Source organism: Cetorhinus maximus, chromosome 23, assembly GCF_964194155.1.
Source record: "Cetorhinus maximus chromosome 23, sCetMax3.hap1.1, whole genome shotgun sequence".
Classification (NCBI taxonomy): Eukaryota; Metazoa; Chordata; class Chondrichthyes; order Lamniformes; family Cetorhinidae; genus Cetorhinus; species Cetorhinus maximus.
In genome coordinates this window covers 55,642,808-55,661,154 of record NC_135901.1, presented here as the reverse complement: position 1 = coordinate 55,661,154, position 18,347 = coordinate 55,642,808, and the positions used below count along the sequence as shown (strand labels likewise).

At 44.9% G+C, this 18,347-nt stretch overlaps 2 non-coding genes across 2 annotated transcripts; one reads left to right on the top strand and one right to left on the bottom strand.

Annotated features, from left to right (window-relative positions):
• Positions 1–330: 330 nt before the first annotated feature.
• Positions 331–403, bottom strand: trnat-agu (transfer RNA threonine (anticodon AGU)). Its single transcript has one exon. It is a non-coding gene; the product is annotated as a tRNA-Thr (tRNA).
• A 3,734-nt stretch (positions 404–4,137) lies between these two features.
• On the top strand, positions 4,138–4,209 carry trnae-uuc (transfer RNA glutamic acid (anticodon UUC)). The gene has a single exon. It is a non-coding gene; the product is annotated as a tRNA-Glu (tRNA).
• Positions 4,210–18,347: the final 14,138 nt, after the last annotated feature.

Below are 18,347 nucleotides of genomic sequence, written 5' to 3'. Positions count from 1 at the left end.
GCACACGGGATTCTAGATGCCGTCTCACCAAAACAGACTTCTTTATCCTTGCTTTATTACAAACCCCTTGCCATCGGCCTTCCTAATTGCTTGCTGTACCTGCATGCTCGCTTTCTCCGTTGCTTGCACAAGTCTCTTTGAACATCAGCACTTACAAATTTCAAAAGCATTCTGCTGTTCTAATTTTTACGACCAAATGAACATATTCACACACCTATCTACATTATATCCTATCTGCCATTTTGTTGGCCACTCACATAACCTTCTGATACCCTTTTACAGTGCTCTGCTCAAAAGTGACCTTGCCACCAAACTTCATACTGCTCATGCAGGCCCCAGTGAGAATTGAACTCACAACCCCTGGTTTACTAGACCAGTGCTCTAACCACTGAGCTATGGAGCCACTTGCCATGTCTTATTCACAGTAAGTCTCCTAGTGGAATGAGGAACAGGACAACTCCGCATTGATGATATATGATAGACCTGGAAATGTCTGAGATGGAGAACAGACAATTAAAAGATGCGACATGAAAACGGCAGAATTTGATGTGCTTTCAGTGATGAATGTCTGCCGTGGTTATGTGAGAGATTTTACTGCTGCCTGTTCACACTGACACAAATATCACTCCTGACCAATCAATCTCTTTGAAAGCAGCGCGCCAGGCCGAATGGCCTCTTTCTTTGCTGGAACTGTCTATAATGTTATTTTTCCCAGCATCATTTCCCAGTCATTCCGACATTTTATTACACGCTTGGGGGAATGTGCTTTCTTACATTCTCGCTTTTGAAGTCAAGACACTGAGCAATTTCAAAGTTTTTCATTAATTCCAGCACAGGATTTGGAACCAGACCAGTTGAACGACACTTTATTGGTGCCAACCCTTCACTGCAGCTCACCCCTTAAAAACAGTGGCTGTCATTGCACGATGTTGTCATTTATGATAAAGTTCTGTAGGAGAAACTTATCTCTGGTGAAAGTACCCGAAAAACGGCAAATGCGGCGGAGATAAAGCAAGTTGCAAGAGTTATAGACAGCTTTCCTCGTGACTTCGAGGTGAGGATTCGGCCCTTTCACCGCCGTGGCCCGGACTCGATTCCCGGCCAGGCAATGAAGGTTTAGTGATCTGGTACAAACTGTTAAAACAGGCCTAATTTACTTATTGATTGAAAACCGAAACGCACAACAGCTCCGCCCGAATCAGTGGAGTGAGAGTTGAAGTTTCACATCAGAGCTGCAAATGTCACACGTGGAACAGCTTCGAGAATAAATACAGTTTCTAATGCCCGAGGGATTTCAGTTTGGAATATTTGTATTTACAAATCATTCTCTCGATGTGTTAATTGCCGTAACCACTCAAACATATGGGCTCGGTGTCTGTCTGTTTAAATGTTGCTCAGTGAAAATTTCAATCGCCCTCCGCTTTGTAACATACGGACACTTAATAACTGAACAGTCTCCACTCAGAAATACAGAAAGAAAATTCCTCCTGAACCTTTTAAACCTGTTTTTCTTTTCTCTCTACGATTTTAATATGAAGCCACACAACTAAGGTGAATAAAGTGTGGATCGGTAAAAATGAGGAACTGAAGCACATTGACACACACAGGAACACACACACACATAAACCGAGAGCGACAGAGGCCTAACGAGAGACAAACAGCCAGAAAGAAAGGATGTCACCAAACCGGCTCAGTTGTGTTCCATTTCCATATGCAGATTTTGCAAATCCTTGCAGATGGAAGCGCGGGAGTTTTTGTTTGTTTCCATTTATCCGATAACTAATTCTGTTGGCACCTGGTTAAAATCGGGAATAACGAGAACCGCAGTCAGCAAACCAACATTGGGGAAACCCCGATGGATGTCAGTACCATCGCCCTCAACATTCGTCCGCGACTAACAGCACTTTCTGAGGGAAAGCATGTTCATATCAAATCAGAGATGACTATGAAGTAAGTCGTACGGCCCGTCGTGTCTATGCTGGCTCTCAGGAAGAGCAACTAAACCAATTCCACTCACACGCCTTTCTCCCACAGCAATTTCTATTGACATTGTCTCTCCTCGTTCACCCTGCCAAAATAAAGAACCACAACCCACCCCACTCCCCGTATTAAACTGGAGTTGTCTTTTGCTCACCCAAAGGGAATTCCTAACGTGCCCGAAAGTGGGAAGCAACTGAAAATTTGGGAGCGTAGGGATTCGGACCCACTCCTCCAGAGACTGGAACCTGAATCCAGCTCTCCAGTTTGTAGAGAAAATGGAATTAGATTGTAGATATCAGCTCAGAAATAATGATGACCTGTTTGATCAGGGTAAAGTTCTTTTCTAATTCGATATGAAATCAATTGAATAAATAAATAATGTTTGTATCAAAAACTGTAAAAGGAATCCTAGTCCAACTCTTCATGTCATTGTGTCAGGGAAACTTTGTTAACTAAAGCAAACTGAGCATGGATTCTGCAGAAACTCCTTCTTCAAGCGAGAAATGGACAATGATTGAAAGGGGGAAAACTCAGGTTTCAGGAAAGAGAGAAGGAATTTGAGACGAATTGGTTAGCTCTTTAAAAATAGCTGGCACAGATACGATGAGGTGAAGGGCTTCACATTGTAGTAAAAACAGGAAATGCTGGAAAAACTCAACAGGTCTGACAACACCTGTGGAGAGAGAAGCAGAGTTAATGCTTCGAGTCGGCATGACTCTGAAGAAGAGACATACGGACTCAGAACGTTAACTCAGCTTCTCTCTCCACAGATGTTGCCAGACCTGATGAGTTTTTCCCAGCACTTTCTGTTTTTATTTCAGATTTCCAGTATCTTCAGTATTTTGCTTCCATCTTAGGGCCTCTTACTGAGCTGTGCCATTTGATGATGACATTGTTGATCAGTCTGTCTCCAGCATTCCTAATGAGAACAGCCGAATTCCATTTCTTCAAAACAAAGACCCAAAGTGCTGCTGCATGACGTCACCGTTTAACATTCCAGACAGCTCCATTGGGATCTTTACAGCGCAGGGTTTGTGCAGGGCAGTGGGGGTCACGGTCATTTCACATGTGGCAGAGCAGCGGTTTGAAACTGGGGAAAAACATTATCCAAGCTTGCTCATTTAAGTGTGAGTGAATGTTCAATAATTTACATTTGTTGTTAATAATGAACACAAGGGTTCGAATCCTGCCGTCGAAGGAGATATCATTTAAAAAGGAGAAAACACGTACAAACATGTCCGTATTTTCTTATTCAGTGGTCGGCATTGGCGCAGTGGTATTGTCGCTGGGCTAGGAATCCAGGGATAAAAGCAAAATAATATAGATGCTGGAAATCTGAACAAAAAAAACACAAAACGCCGGAAAAAATTTCAGCATATCTGGCCACATCTCTGGAGAAAGGAACAGAGTTAATATTTCGATTCCATATAACTCTTCAGAGTTCTTTAAAAGCAGCACACAGGGCCGAATGGCCTCTTTCTTTGCTTCTCTATAATTTGATATTTCCCAACACCACTTCTTTCACACTCATTCTGCCATTTTATAATCCACTCTTGCGAGTGGGTTCAAATCTCACCTACTTGCACAAGACTGGAAGGAGCCTGCGACTGTGGATAATCGGCACTGTGCACATTCCTGTAATCCGTATCTGGGAGAATCAGGAAGATGAGATCCCAGATTATCTTTACCATGTAATCTGCAAACGCATTCTTTCTAAAAATCCTTGGGTCCCACATTCTCTGTCCCTGCTTTCCAGGGAATGCTTGGGTTCATGAACTGACTGTGTCTGCATCAAGCAGCTAAATGACCTGGGAGCTGGACGGGCAGAGGGAGCTGGAGGCGAGGCAGGGACAGAAGCAGAAACAGATGCGACATGAAAGTGTTTTGAATTGGATGTGTCTCCGTTACTTTCAGTCATGAATGTCTGCTGTGTGTTCCCTTGTCAGTTTCACAGGAGCTGCAGTGATGAGGTTGGAGGGTTTTGGAAATTGACAGTTATACACGAGCAGCTTGTGGGGCTATTTCACTTCACTGTCAATTTCATGTCCCAGTTCACAGAAACCGTTGTTATCATTGACTGAAGAATTCATTCCATTTAAAATAGAAACATGGATAAAAGCAGCGTCAATAATCCAAACTGAAAGGAGCTTATCAGCTTCCCTGGTGGTATAGTGGTCAGGATTCGGCGCTTTCACCGCCATGGCCCGGGTTCGATTCCCGGTCAGGGAATGCGAATTTATTGATCTTGTGAAATTGTCAAAATGAGTACTAATTACTTATTGATTGAAAACATTTAGCAGCTCTACCAGAATCAGTTGAAGTTTCGCCTCAGAGCTGGAAATTTCCACACTTGGAACATATCGGGAGCAAAGACAGAAGCGGAGTGAAAGAAGGACAAGAGAAGGGCTGTTTGAAAAGCTCTGACCATCGGGTTGGTGGTGCCAAGAAAAATATGGGTGGGAGAAGGGCAAATTTTGGTCCCTGCTGTTTGCATTGACAAAAATATCACTCCTGATGGATCAACCAATCACAACTACTCTTTAAAAGCAGCACATCAGCTCATCGAGGCTGAATGGCCTCTTTCTATGCTGTAACTTTGTATAATTTTATGTTTCCCAACAGCACGGGTGCTTCTTTCACAGTCATTCTGCCATTTCATAACCCACTCTAGCGAGATGTACTTTCTTACCTTGTATTCAGCTCTTTTGAAACCAAAACACGGAGCAAATTCAGCGAGTTGTCATTTATAGCACGAGATTTGTCACGAGACTAAATGAACGACACATTAATGGTGCCAATCCTTCACTGGAGCTCACCGCGACCAAACAGCACTGTTATCATCAGCCTGTTATGTAACTTCTTGCAGTACATCTGCTGAACAATATAAGCTTATCACAGCTCTGCTTTCTTCACAATGAAATCCAGTGCGAAAATACGAGAAATTTCAAAGCTGAACAACGTAGACAAGACTGGAAGGAGCGTGTGACTGTGGATAATCGGCACTGGGCACATTCCTGTAATCAGTACCTGGGGGAATCAGGAAGATCCTGGTGTCTCTTTAGCCTGTTATCTGTAAACCGATCACGTTGTGTATTACGTTCGCACTAACTGACTGTGTGTGTCAAACAGCTCCTGGAAGGGCGGAGAGAGCTGGAGGTGAGACAGAAAGAGATGTGACATGGAAGTGCTTTGAATGAGTGGTGAATATCCGTCGTGTGCCAGTTTCAAAGGAAAATAGGTTGGTGGTTATTTGTTTGAAAGATGCTGCACTCAATATGCGCCGAGCCCACGACCCTGAGATTAAGAGCCTTTGATCTACCAGTTGAACTAGCCGGGCACACATGACAAATGTATCCCATATCCCAACATTCATGGAGACAACTGTTGCTTTCCACCTGGAGCCTCAGCTTGTCCCGAATTTCAAAGTGTAGAAGGTATCGAACTACACAAGCCCCAAGGTTGCAACACATTCCTCTCAATCATCAATAACATCATTCACATCTTCCACTTCTTAGCTGCACCTCCTTCCAAACATTTCAAACTCCTCTTGCATCTTTCATCCTGATATTTTTCTCTGTAACATTTTCATCTGAAGCTGCACAACTAATGTGAATAAAGTTTGTGATGGTAAAAATGTGTTCACCTCCTCGGGAAACTGAATCACTTTGACACACACAGAGGAACCCACACAGGGATATACACCGAGAGTTACAGAGGGCAAGGGTTTGTCTCTAAGGAGAGACAAACTCCCAGAAAGCAAGCATGACACCAAGTTTTGCTTCATTTCCACGGTAGGTTTCGTGAATGAACAGAAAGAGGAAAACGCCCGCTTGTTTTGATGGATTTTATTCAATGTAACCGATAATTAACTCTGTGGACACAGAGTTAAAACCTGAAATAATGAGAAGCAGGAAACCCCAATGGATTTGGACTCCATCGCCTAAACCACTCGACTACGATGACTGCCCCTATGCACAGGGTAATTTTGTTGGTATAAAATTATAGGCGGCGACAGCAGAGAAAGAGTACATTCGGCCCATTGTGTCCGTGCCAGCTCATGGAAAAGGAATTCAGCTAATTCAACAATCCCGCCTTTTCTCCGCAGCCATTTATATGTTCATTGTCTCTCCTCAGTATTACTGTTAAAGTGAAACACGGCATACACCTGCATAACTGTGAGCTGGCACTTATTCGACTAATAGGGCAATTTTAGCAGCAGTGGAATTTGAAATTACGCCTCAATTAAGCATGAGACCTTAAACCATTAACAACCACTACAGCTGCACTACCAAGCTCACGATGCTACTCCACATCGCCTTGACTGGATCTGGACTCCATCGCCTGAACCACTCGGCCACGATGTCTGGTCCTATGGAGGGGTTAGTGTTGTTGGTATAAAATTATAGATGGCTACAGAAAAGGAGGAGGAAATTCGGCCCAGTCTGTCCATGCCAGTTTATGGAAAAGGAATTCAGCTAATTCGACATCCCCACATTTTCTCCGCAGCCATTTATATTTTTATTGTGTCTCCTCGTTCTTCCCAGTAAAGTGAAACACCGCACACAACTGCTTTAACTGTGAGCTGGCATATTTTCGACCAATAGGACAATTTAGCAGCAGTGGGATTAGAAACCACGCCTCAATAAAGAGTGAAACCTTAAACCAGCACCTACAACAACTCAGCTGAATTACCGAGCTCAGGATGCTACTGCCCATTGCTTTGTTTAATATTGCTCCTGAAACAGAACAGAATCAAAGCAGCAACAATACGTCATAAGGCCCCACAAGCCTCCTCAGTCACATAATAAGATCATGGCGGATCCCCAAACTCAACATCAATTTCCCACCCGATCCCGATAGCCCTTCATTCCCTTAGAGTCCAAAAATCTGGAGAATTTTTGAATGTTTTTTCTTCCATTGATCCGGGAGTTCTGTGGAAACCTGGTTGAAATCAGCAATAATAAGAAGAACATTCGGTAAGGTTTGAATTTACCTGCGGAGACTCCAATGAATTTTAGAACCATCTATTTAACCACTCGGCTGCGATGTATCCAATGCTTATCACTCAATCATCAATAACACCATTCACAGCTTCCGCTTCTCAGCTGCACCTCCTTCCAAACATTGGGATCCATTTTCTTCAGGATTTGTTTCTGAATTTAATGTTTAGCTGCTTTGTGTCCTCATTTTGAAATCAGATTCGCTTCAATGTCCAACACAAACTGAATTGCAAACCCGACAGATAAACAATGGAAAACAAGAGTTGTGGGAGGGGGCCAGAGTAGGACTGGAACAAGGAATGTTCCACATACGCCATAAAGAGACAGGGATAGCTGGGGCCCATGGACGTCCAATCCCTCTACACCTCCATCCCCCCCCCCAGGATGGTCTGAGGGCCCTTAGCTTCTTCCTTGAACAGAGGCCTGAACAACCCCATCCACTGCTACTCTCCTCCGTCTGGCTGAACTTGTTCTCACACTGAACAATTTCTCCTTTAACTCCTCTCAGTTCCTCCAAATAAAAGGTGTGGCTATGGGTACCCGCATGGGCCCCAGCTATGCCTGTCTCTTTATGGGGTATGTGGAACATTCCTTGTTCCAGTCCTACTCCGGCCCCCTCCCACAACTCTTTCTCCGGTACATCGATGATTACTTCGGTGCTGCTTCATGCTCTCGTCGGGACCTGGAAAAATTTATTAATTTTGCTTCCAATCTCCACCCCTCCATCATTTTCACATGGTCCATCTCTGACACTTCTCTTCCCTTTCTTGACCTCTCTGTCTCAATTTCTGATGATAGACTGTCCATCAATATCCATTACAAGCCTACCGACTCCCACAGCTACCTCGACTACAGCTCCTCACACCCCGCTTCCTGTAAGGACTCCATCCCATTCTCTCAGTTCCTTAGCCTCCGTCGCATTTGTTCTGATGATGCTACCTTCAAAAACAGTTCCTCTGACATGTCCTCCTTCTTCCTTAACCGAGGTTTTCCACCCACGGTCGTTGACAGGGCCCTCAACCGTGTCCGGTCCATCTCCCGTGCATCCGCCCTCACGCATTCTCCTCCCTCCCAGAAACATGATAGGGTCCCCCTTGTCCTCACTTATCACCCCACCAGCCTCCGCATTCAAAGGATCATCCTCCGTCATTTCCGCCAACTCCAGCATGATGCCACCACCAAACACATCTTCCCTTCACCCCCCTGGCGGCATTCCGTAGGGATTGTTCCCTCCGGGACACCCTGGTCCACTCCTCCATCACCCCCTACTCCTCAACCCCCACCTATGGCACCTCCCCATGCCCACGCAGAAGATGCAACACCTGCCCCTTCACTTCCTCTCTCCTCACCGTCCAAGGGCCCAAACACTCCTTTCAAGTGAAGCAGCATTTCACTTGCATTTCCCCTAACTTAGTCTACTGCATTCGTTGCTCCCAATGCGGTCTCCTCTACATTGGAGAGACCAAATGCAAACTGGGCGACCGCTTTGCAGAACACCTGCGGTCTGTCCGTAAGAAAGACCCAAACCTCCCTGTCGCTTGCCATTTTAACACTCCACCCTGTTCTCTTGCCCACATGTCTGTCCTTGGCTTGCTGCATTGTTCCAGTGAAGCCCAACGCAAACTGGAGGAACAGCACCTCATCTTCCGACTAGGCACTTTACAGCCTTCCGGGCTGAATATTGAATTCAACAACTTTAGATCTTAAACTGCCCCTCCCCCCATCCCCACCCCGTTTCTTCCCCCTCCCTTTTGTTTTTTTTTTCAAAAGTTTATATAGATTTTTCTTTTCTCACCTATTTCCATTATTTTTAAATCTACAACTAATACCTTGTCAGTCTTTCCACCCCACCCCCACTAGAGCTGTACCTTGAGTGTCCTGCCATCCATTCTTAATTAGCACTTTTCTTAGATAATATCACCATCTTCAACACCTCTTTGTTCCTTTTGTCTGTGACATCTTTTGATTATCTGCTCCTATCACTGCTTGCTTGTCCCTACAACCACCCCACCCTCAACTTCTCTCCCCCCGCACCCCACCTTAAACCAGCTTATATTTCACCTCTCTCCTAACTATACTTCAGTTCTGTTGAAGGGTCATGTGGACTAGAAACGTCAACTCTTTTCTTCTCCACCGATGCTGCCAGACCTGCTAAGTTTTTCCAGGTAATTCTGTTTTTGTTTTGGATTTCCAGCATCCGCAGTAGCTTTTTGTTTTTATGACAGAGTTAGTGGGTGTGTGAGGAGGTGTGAGGAGGAATGGAACCAGCGGAGTGGGCAGGGAGGCTTCATAAAGATACAAGGCAGGCCGCAGACCCGAAATAACAAGGTACCAGTTTTGTGTTTACAGAGGACGGGCCGGAAAAGTCTGGATTTCTCCCTTCGCCAGACCCGGTGTAACGGCCGCCATCTTTATAGGGGGCAACGTGCAGCAGGGCGCATGCGCGGTAACCCTGGTCCAGGTAGCAGGAGGAGAGAATATTGTGCATTTCTATCCTGGACTGACAGGGATGGATTTTGGAAACTCCTTTTACAGGGGGTTAGAAGGGGAACATTTACAGACGGTTGAGATCTGATAGAGTCACTCAATTCATCAGGACCTGGATCCTCCTTTTTTAACGCTCTGTACGAACCGTTTCCCAAACCTGCCATACTCAGTCCAGGATAAAAATTCAGGACCTGGATTCTATTGGCCTCTGAGTATAAGCATTGAGTTCCAGGTCATTACCACTCACTGTGCAAACATTTCTTTCTCACATCCCTCCTGTATTTCTTACCCAAAATCTTAAATCTGTGACCCATAATCCTTTCATGATCTGCTACTGTGAACAGCTTTTCTTTAACTACTTTATGTAAACCTTTCATAATTTTGTGCACCTTTTGTTAAAACTTCCCTCAATCTACTTTGCTCTAAAGAGAACAATCCCAGTTTCTCCAACCTAACCTCGCAACTAAAATCCCTCATCCCTCGACCCATTCTGATAAATCTCCTCTGCCCCCTCTCAAGGACCCTCCCATCCTTCATAATGTGTGGTGATCACTGGTTTGTACAAACCCAGATGTTCTGAGTCCGTGTCTGTGACATCATCACACATTGACAATTACACTGTGACATCATCACACATCGACAATTACACTGTGACATCACCCCGCTCCTTGGGTATTTCCTCAACTGGGAGATTTTTCTCGGACTCCAGTGCTTCTGATATCTTTCTAGCTGCAGGCTCAAGCAGGAGAGTTTAAAGTTGAAACTGAAATTGTTTCAGAGTTGAGAATTTTTGACCATTCACCTACAATTCAGAGCTTTTAGTTCTCTCCTCTGTTATCTTGTAGAGGTTCTATCGCTCTGGGGCTAGTGTGGCTCCTTTACTGTGGATCTGAATCCATGTCCATCTTTTGATCTGTTCACCTCTGCCCTCTTTGATCACCTCTTTGCCGTTGTCTAACTTCCTCTGTCTCTAATACTGGGTGCATTTTAGCTGCGTTTGGCATTTAACTGTTACTTCTGCTGATTGTGTCCAAATAAGGTTTCCTCCACTGCCCATCCCCCGACCATGTGCTGCTGTCTTACCAGCTTTATCTTCGCACAGTATCTCTCATAGTCAGGAATTGATTTTCCTGTGCTACAGTCCATTTCTCTTCCACTTCTGAGCTTATTTTGACCATCAAATTCTGCACCATTTTTATTCCCTGTAATCCATTCTGCACACCCTGAAACGTTAACTCCACAGATACTGCCTGACCTGCTGAGTATTTCCAGCATTTGCTCTTTTTATTTCAGATTTCCAGCAGCTGCAGTATTTTGCTATTATTTTATTGCAGGCGTTGCTCACAGAACCGAGTCTAGAAACACAGACGGACCAATTAAGAGCCGGTTTGTATCGGGGTGGGTGTTGGTTACAGAAGTTGGTCCCTGGCCTCCAGTGTCGGTCCTTTCTCATCAAGTCATAGAATCATTGAATGATTACAATACAGACGGAGGCCATTCAGCCCATTGTGCCCATGCTGGCTCTCTGCAAGAGCAAGTCAGCTAGTCCCACTCCCCTGCCCTTTCCGTAACAAGACCAGCAAATATTGTAAATCCCCAGTTACTTGTGGAGAAGATGATGTTTGACCTTCTTGAACCGCAGCAGTCCGAGTGGTGAAGGTGCTCCCACAATGCTGTTAGGTAAGGAGTTACAGGTTATTCACCCAGCAGTGATGAAGGAACAGTGATATATGTCCAAATCAACAACAGCAATTTGTGTTTATATAGCACCTTTAACGTAATACAACTTTCCAAGGCATTTCAAAGAACAATATGCGTTTATAAAAAGCATTAGAGATTAGGAATGTACAGTCAAAGCTCTCTGCTGTTGACTGAGTTCTGAATTGGCTGATTGATGGACACTGTAATCAGGTCAGTCTGAGTTTCCTCGTGGTGAGTATGCAGTGGTGACTTGAGTCTGAGGAGGACGAGAGATTAACCCTATGAAGACAGAGTAAAACAGAACAACTGCGCTTGCACAACGGCAGCAAACACAGCCTTTAAAATAAGGATGACAATTTTATAATTTAGGTTCTCCTCAACCCGGAGCCATAAGACCATAAGACATAGGAACAGAAATTAGGCCATTCGGCCCATCGAGTCTGCTCCGCCATTCAATCATGGCTGATAAGTTTTTCAACCCCATTCTCCTCGTAACCTTTGATCCCCTTACCAATCAAGAACCTATCTATCTCGGTCTTAAATACACTCAATGACCTGGCCTCCACAGCCTTCTGTGGCAATGAATTCCATAGATTCACCACTCTCTGGCTAAAGAAGTTTCTCCTCATATCTCTTCTAAAAGGTCTTCCGTTTACTCTGAGGCTGTGCCCTCGGGTCCTAGTCTCTCCTACTAATAGAAACAACTTCCCCACGTCCACTCTATCCAGGCCTTTCAGTATTTTGGAAGTTTCAATCAGATCCCCCCTCATCCTTCTAAACTCCATCGAGTATCGACCCAGAGTCCTCAAACGTTCCTCATATGTTAAGCTTTTCATTCCTGGGATCGTTCTCGTGAACCTCCTATGGACCCTCTCCAGGGCCAGCACATCCTTCCTGAGATACCGGACCCAAAATTGCTCACTACATTCTAAATGTGGTCTGACCAGAGCCTTATAAAGCCTCAGCAGCACATCCCTGCTATTGTATTCTAGTCCTCGCGAAATAAATGCCAACATTGCATTTGCCTTCCTAACTACCGACTCAACCTGCAAGTCAACCTTAAGAGAATCCTGGACTAGGACTCCCAAGTCCCTTTGCACTCCAGATTTCTGAATTCTGTCCCCATTTAGAAAATAGTCTATGGCTCTATTCTTCCTACCAAAGTGCATGACCTCGCACTTCCCCACGTTGTATTCCATCTGCCATTTCTTTGCCCATTCTCCTAACCTGTCCAAATCCTTCTGCAGCCTCCCTGCTTCCTCAATACTACCTGTCCCTCCACCTATCTTTGTATCATCTGCAAACCTAGCCAGGATGCCCTCAGTTCCTTCATCTAGAACATTAATGTATAAAGTGAAAAGTTGTGGTCCCAACACTGACCCCTGCAGAACTCCACTAGTCACCGGCCGCCATCCTGAGAAGGACCCTCTTATCCCCACTCTCTGCCTCCTGCCAGACAGCCAATCTTCTATCCATGCTAGTACCTTGCCTCTAACACCTTGGGCTCTTATCTTACTGAGCAGCCTCCTGTGTGGCACCTTGTCAACGGCCTTCTGGAAGTCCAAGTAGATAACATCCATTGGCTCTCCTTTGTCTAACCTACTCATTACCTCCTCAAAGAATTCTAATGGATTTGTCTGAGCCTGTGTAGGTCAGTGAGCACAGGAGTGATGGGTGAACAAGACTTGGTGCGAGTAAGCACACGGGCAGCAGAGTTTTGGATGACCTCAAGATTACAGGGAGGTTGAATATGGGAGGCCGGCCAGGATTGCGTTAGGAAAGTTAAGTCTAGAGGGAACAAAGAAATGGATTAAAGTTTCAGCAGCAGATGAGCTGAGACTGGGGTGGAGTCGGGCGATGTTACTGAGGTGGAAATAGGCGGTCTTGGTGATGATGTGGATATGTGTTTGGAAGCTCATCTTGGGGTGAAATATTTCACTATGGTCGTGAACAGTCTGGTTCAGCCTCAAACAGTTGTCAGCGAGACGTGCTGAGTCAGTGTCTGGGGAGTGCAGTTTGTAGTGGGGACTGAAGACAATGGCTTCAATCTTCCCATTATTTAAATGGAGTAATTTTCTGCTCATCCAGTACTGGATGTCAGACAAGTCAGGACGGTGTGTGACTTGGAGGGGAACTTGGAGGTGATGGTCTTCACATACACCTGCTATCCTGGTCCTTCTAGGGGGTGGAGGTTGAGGGTTTGGGAGATTCTGTCAGGGTTCTCCTGCATCTCTCTCACTCTTTCTCCCTCCTCCCCCAGAAGGCGGAATCTTGTGTAGGCCCAGACCGGGTGACAGGTTCCCTTCCCTGAAGGAAATTAGTGAACCAGTTGGGTTTTTCTGACAATCCAGCAGTTTTCATGGTCACTTTTAACTCGTGCCAGCCCCACAAATTCCCAGATTCATTTAGCTCAATTTCACAACCTGCCTTTGTGTTTTTGTGGGTTCTCTCTCACTCCCTTTTTTCTGTTTTAAATCAATTTCACAGGGTAATAGAAGGGGAAGGTTTGCTGTCGGGAAACTCACACCAAGACCTGAGAGAGTCACTTGATTCATCAGGACCTGAATATTATCAGCCTTTGAACATGGAAGCAGAAAGTGCTGCTCACACTGGGGAGAAACCGTGTAAGTGCGGGGACTGTGGGAAGGGATTCAATTACCCATCTGACCTGGAAACTCACCGACACACTCACACTGGGGAGAAGCCATTCACCTGCCCTGAGTGTGGGAAGGGATTTACTCAGTCATGCACTCTGCTGACACACCAGAGAGTTCACACTGGGGAGAGACCATTCACCTGCTCTGACTGTGGGATGGGATTCATTACTTCAACAAACCTGCAGACACACCAGCAAATTCACAATGGAGAGAGACCATTCACCTGCTCAAAATGTGGCAAGGGATTCACTCGATCATTCGACCTGCTGACACACCAGCGTGTTCACACTGGGGAGAGACCGTACACCCGCTCTGAGTGTAGGAAGGGATTCACTAGGTCATCCCACCTACTGAGACATCATCTGGTTTACTCAGACCAGAGACAGTTTACATGCTCAGTCTGCGGGAAGTGCTATAAAAGTTACCAGGACCTGATCTTACATCAACGTGTTCACACTGACGAGAGACCATTCAGGTGCTCTCACTGCAGGACTGGGTTCAGGCGATCATCTGACCTCATTGTACATCAGCGCAGTCACACAGGGGAGAGGCCATTCACCTGTTCCATGTGTGGGAAGGGATTCACTCAGTCATCCAACCTGCTGAGATACCAGTGAATTCACACTGGGGAAGGGGCTGCTCATTTGCCCTGACTGTAGGAAGGGATTCATTAATTGAACCTACCCACCTTAACACCACCGAGTTCACACTGGGGAGAGACCAGTCAGCTGGTCTGTGTGTGGAAAGGGATTCACTCAGTCATTTGTGCTGCTGAGACACCAGCGAGTTGACAAGTAACAGCAAAATCCAATCACTGTAGTTAATCACATCCTGGCTGGAACCATGTTCATTGGGTTCTGTTTCTGCTGATGTTAATAAACTCCAGCCCTGTTATAGAGACTAATATTGTTGATACAAATCAATTAAATCAACTTGGTGTGAAATACAAGGTGTGTTGAATCTTTTTAATATCTCCAATACTCTGCTTCTCCCCTGTCATCTCCATCCTCACCTCCAACAACAAGTGTGAGGAGCTCATGGAGCTTCTTTGTCACTAAGATTGAGACAATCTGATCAGCTGCCTCTGCTGCTTCCCTCCCTCCCAATAACCCACTAGGCCAAACTGTCTCTAAAGTTCCCTCTTGTCTGAGCCCTGAACCCACATTTTTCTCCAGTTTCTCTCCCATCTCCCCTCATACCCTCTCAGTGCTCATCTTGACCATGAGGCCCTCCTTCTGCTCCCTTGACCTTATTCTCAATAAACTGCTGATTATCCAACTTCCCCATGTTCGCTGATATTGTTAATGTTTCTCTTTCTCCTGGTAATGTACCTTTTATCATCAAATCTATCATCATCACCCATCCTAAGAATAGCTCTTGACCTGACCATCTTTTCAAACTACTGCCCCATCTCCAACCTCCATTTCTTCTCCAAGGTCCTTGTACTTGGTGTCCCCCAAGGATCTATCCTTGGCCCCTCCTATTTCTCATCTACATGCTGCCACTCGGTGACATCATCCAAAAGCACCGTGTAAGTTTTCACATGTACACTGACATTGCCCAGCTCTACCTCACCACCATCCCTCTCCATTCCTCCACTGTTACTAAATGATCAAACTGCTTATCCCAAATCCAGTACTGGATGAGCAGAAATTTCCTCCAATTAAAAATTGGGAATACCATAGCCATTGTCTTCGGTCACCGCTACAAATTCTGTTCCCTAACTACTGAGTCCATCCCTCTCCCGGGGAACTGTCTGCAGCTGAACCACACTGTTCACAATCTCGGTCTTTTATCTGACCCCAAGATGAGTTTCTAACCACATATCCACACCATCACTAACACCAGATATTTCAATCTCCATAATGTCACCTGTCCCCATCCCACCCCCTGCTCATCTGCTGCTCAAACCCTCATCCATGTACGTGTTACCTTTAGACTTGACAATTCCAATACATTCCTGGCCGGCCTCTCACATTCACCCCACCCCCACACGGAAACGTGAGATCATCCAAAACCCTGCTCCCCATGTGCTTTCTCATGCCAAGTCCTGTTCACCCTTCACCCCTGTAGCCATTGACCTAAATTGGCTCCTGTTCAAGCAATGCCTCAATTTTAAAATTCGTAACCTTTTTCACAAATCCTTCCATGGCCACGTCCCTCCCTATCTCTGTAACATCCAGTCGCACAACCCTCTGAGATATCTGTGCTATCTCATCCCGTACTCTTTAGCATCCCTGATTTTAATTACTTCATCACTGGTGGCCGTGCCGAGGTGCAAAGTTCCGGAATTTCCTCCCGAAACCCGTCCTGCCCTCTCTCCTGATTAAAGATGCTTGTTAATATCTGCCTCTCCAATCAAGGTTCTGTCCATTTACCCTAATATCGACCCATGTCACTCGATGTCAAATGTTTCTTTATGAAAGTCCTGTTAAGTACCTTGGCACGTTTTGTTACATTAAAGGTATTATATAAATACAAGTTGTTTCTGTTTCATAACAGCCAGTTTGTGCACAGTAAGATTCCATAAACAGCAATCAGACTAACTGATTAATCTAGTATTTTTTGGTGGTGTTAGTTAAAAGCACGAATGTTGGTCCCACTGCACCAGGAGAACTCCCCTGTGGACAGGATGTGGAGTTGTTGAGCTCTCCTGAGCTGAGAATGGAGCTGAATGAGCTGTCGGGCCTGCAGTGTGCCTTGAAGAACCGCTGTCTGGGATCTTTCCTCTTAATTCACTGACTCCCAGCTGAAGTTGTTGCTGCAGTTAAATAGTTAACTTTGAACATTGATCCCAATTTAACCTTTGGAGCAAAATCTACAACTTTAAATCGGCTGCAGAAGAGAAAGAAATTTTTTCTGTTCATTTAGCATCTTTCACACCCTCAGAACATCCCAAAGTGATTCACAGTCAATGATATTTTTTGGAAGTAAGAAAGAGGAAAAGCAGAATAAACTAAATGGTACAATTTTAAACAGAGTGACCTGGGAGTGTATGTACACAAATATTTATATGTGACAGAACAGAATGTTATTATCTATTGCGAGGGGAATTGAATTCAAAAGTAGGGAGGTTATGCTCTAGTGCACTAGTGAGACCACATTTGGATTACTGTGTAGAGTATTGGTCACCTTATTTAAGGAAAGATGTAAACGTGTTGGAAGCAGTTCAGAGAAGGTTTACCAAGCTAATACCTGGAATGGGGGGATGTCTTGTGCGGAGAGGTCGGACAGACTAGGCTTGTATCCGCTGCAGTTTAGAAGATTAAGAGGCGACTTGATTGAAACATATAAGATCCTGAGGGGTCTTGACAGGGTGGATGTGGAGAGGATGTTTCTTCATATGGGAGAATCTATAACTAGGGGTCAGTGTTTAAAAATAAGGGGTCGCCCATTTAAAACAGAGATGAGGCGATTTTTTTTAACTCAGGTGATTGTGAATCTTTGGAACTCTCTTCCTCAAAAGGGTGGTGGAAGCAGAGCCTTTGAATATTTTTAAGGCAGAGGTGGGTAGATTCTTGGTAAACAGGGGGGTGATTGTTATCAGCGGTAGGTGTGATGCAAACATCAGGTTACCATCAGATCACCCATGATCTTATTGAATGGCAGAGCAGGCTCAAGGGGCTGAATGGCCGACTCCTGCTCCTTGTTTGTATGAAATAGAGGATGGTGAATAACAGCTCGAAACCACAGTCCTCCCTCCCACTGAGATACTGATCCTTCCAACATAGAGGAATTTGGGGCAAGAGTGGCTTTGATGCTCAGATTTGCTCTGTCTCTATATGATCAGGTTGATTGAGAAGCACTGGGGAAGGTGCGAGGAAGATTTTTTGGAATTTTGCCAGAACTGGAAAGTTATGTCAATCCACAGAGATTGAACCGGTTGAAAAAAGGTTTTGTTGAGGAAAATGAGTGAGGGATGACCTGACTGAGGCCTTTAAGATAATGAGAAGGTTTGACAGGGTAGACAAGTGGAAGATGTTTCCACTTGCGAATGAATGAGAATAAACATAAGTTAGTCACAAATAAATCTAATATCCATTTCATAAGCAACATCATTAACCAGAAATAAAGCAGAAAATGCTAGAACCATTCGGCACATCTAGGAGCATCTGTGAATTGAGAAACAGTATTAACTTTTCAAGTCTGTTCACTGATGCAGTGCAATTGTGATGTACAGTCATAGCCTATGTTTAGCTCTCCACAGACACTATCAGATCTGATGAAAATTCCAGCATTTTCTGTTTTTATTTCAGATTTACAGCACCAGATTTTCTCCAACTGTAGTCGGTTAAGAATGTAGAACTCATGATCAAAAGAGCTTGAGATCCCAGTCTGAGCTAGAAACTTATGGGCAAAATCATACCATGAAAAGATCATTCACCGGCTGAATTGCTGGCAGTATGGAGTTTAAATGTTCTGTGCATGGGAAGAAAAGCCATTTGTTCACACCGCCTGCTGAGGCTCCAGTGAGTTAAGATCTAACTGTAGGAGTTTGTTCTGCTGTTCATTACATCCAGGA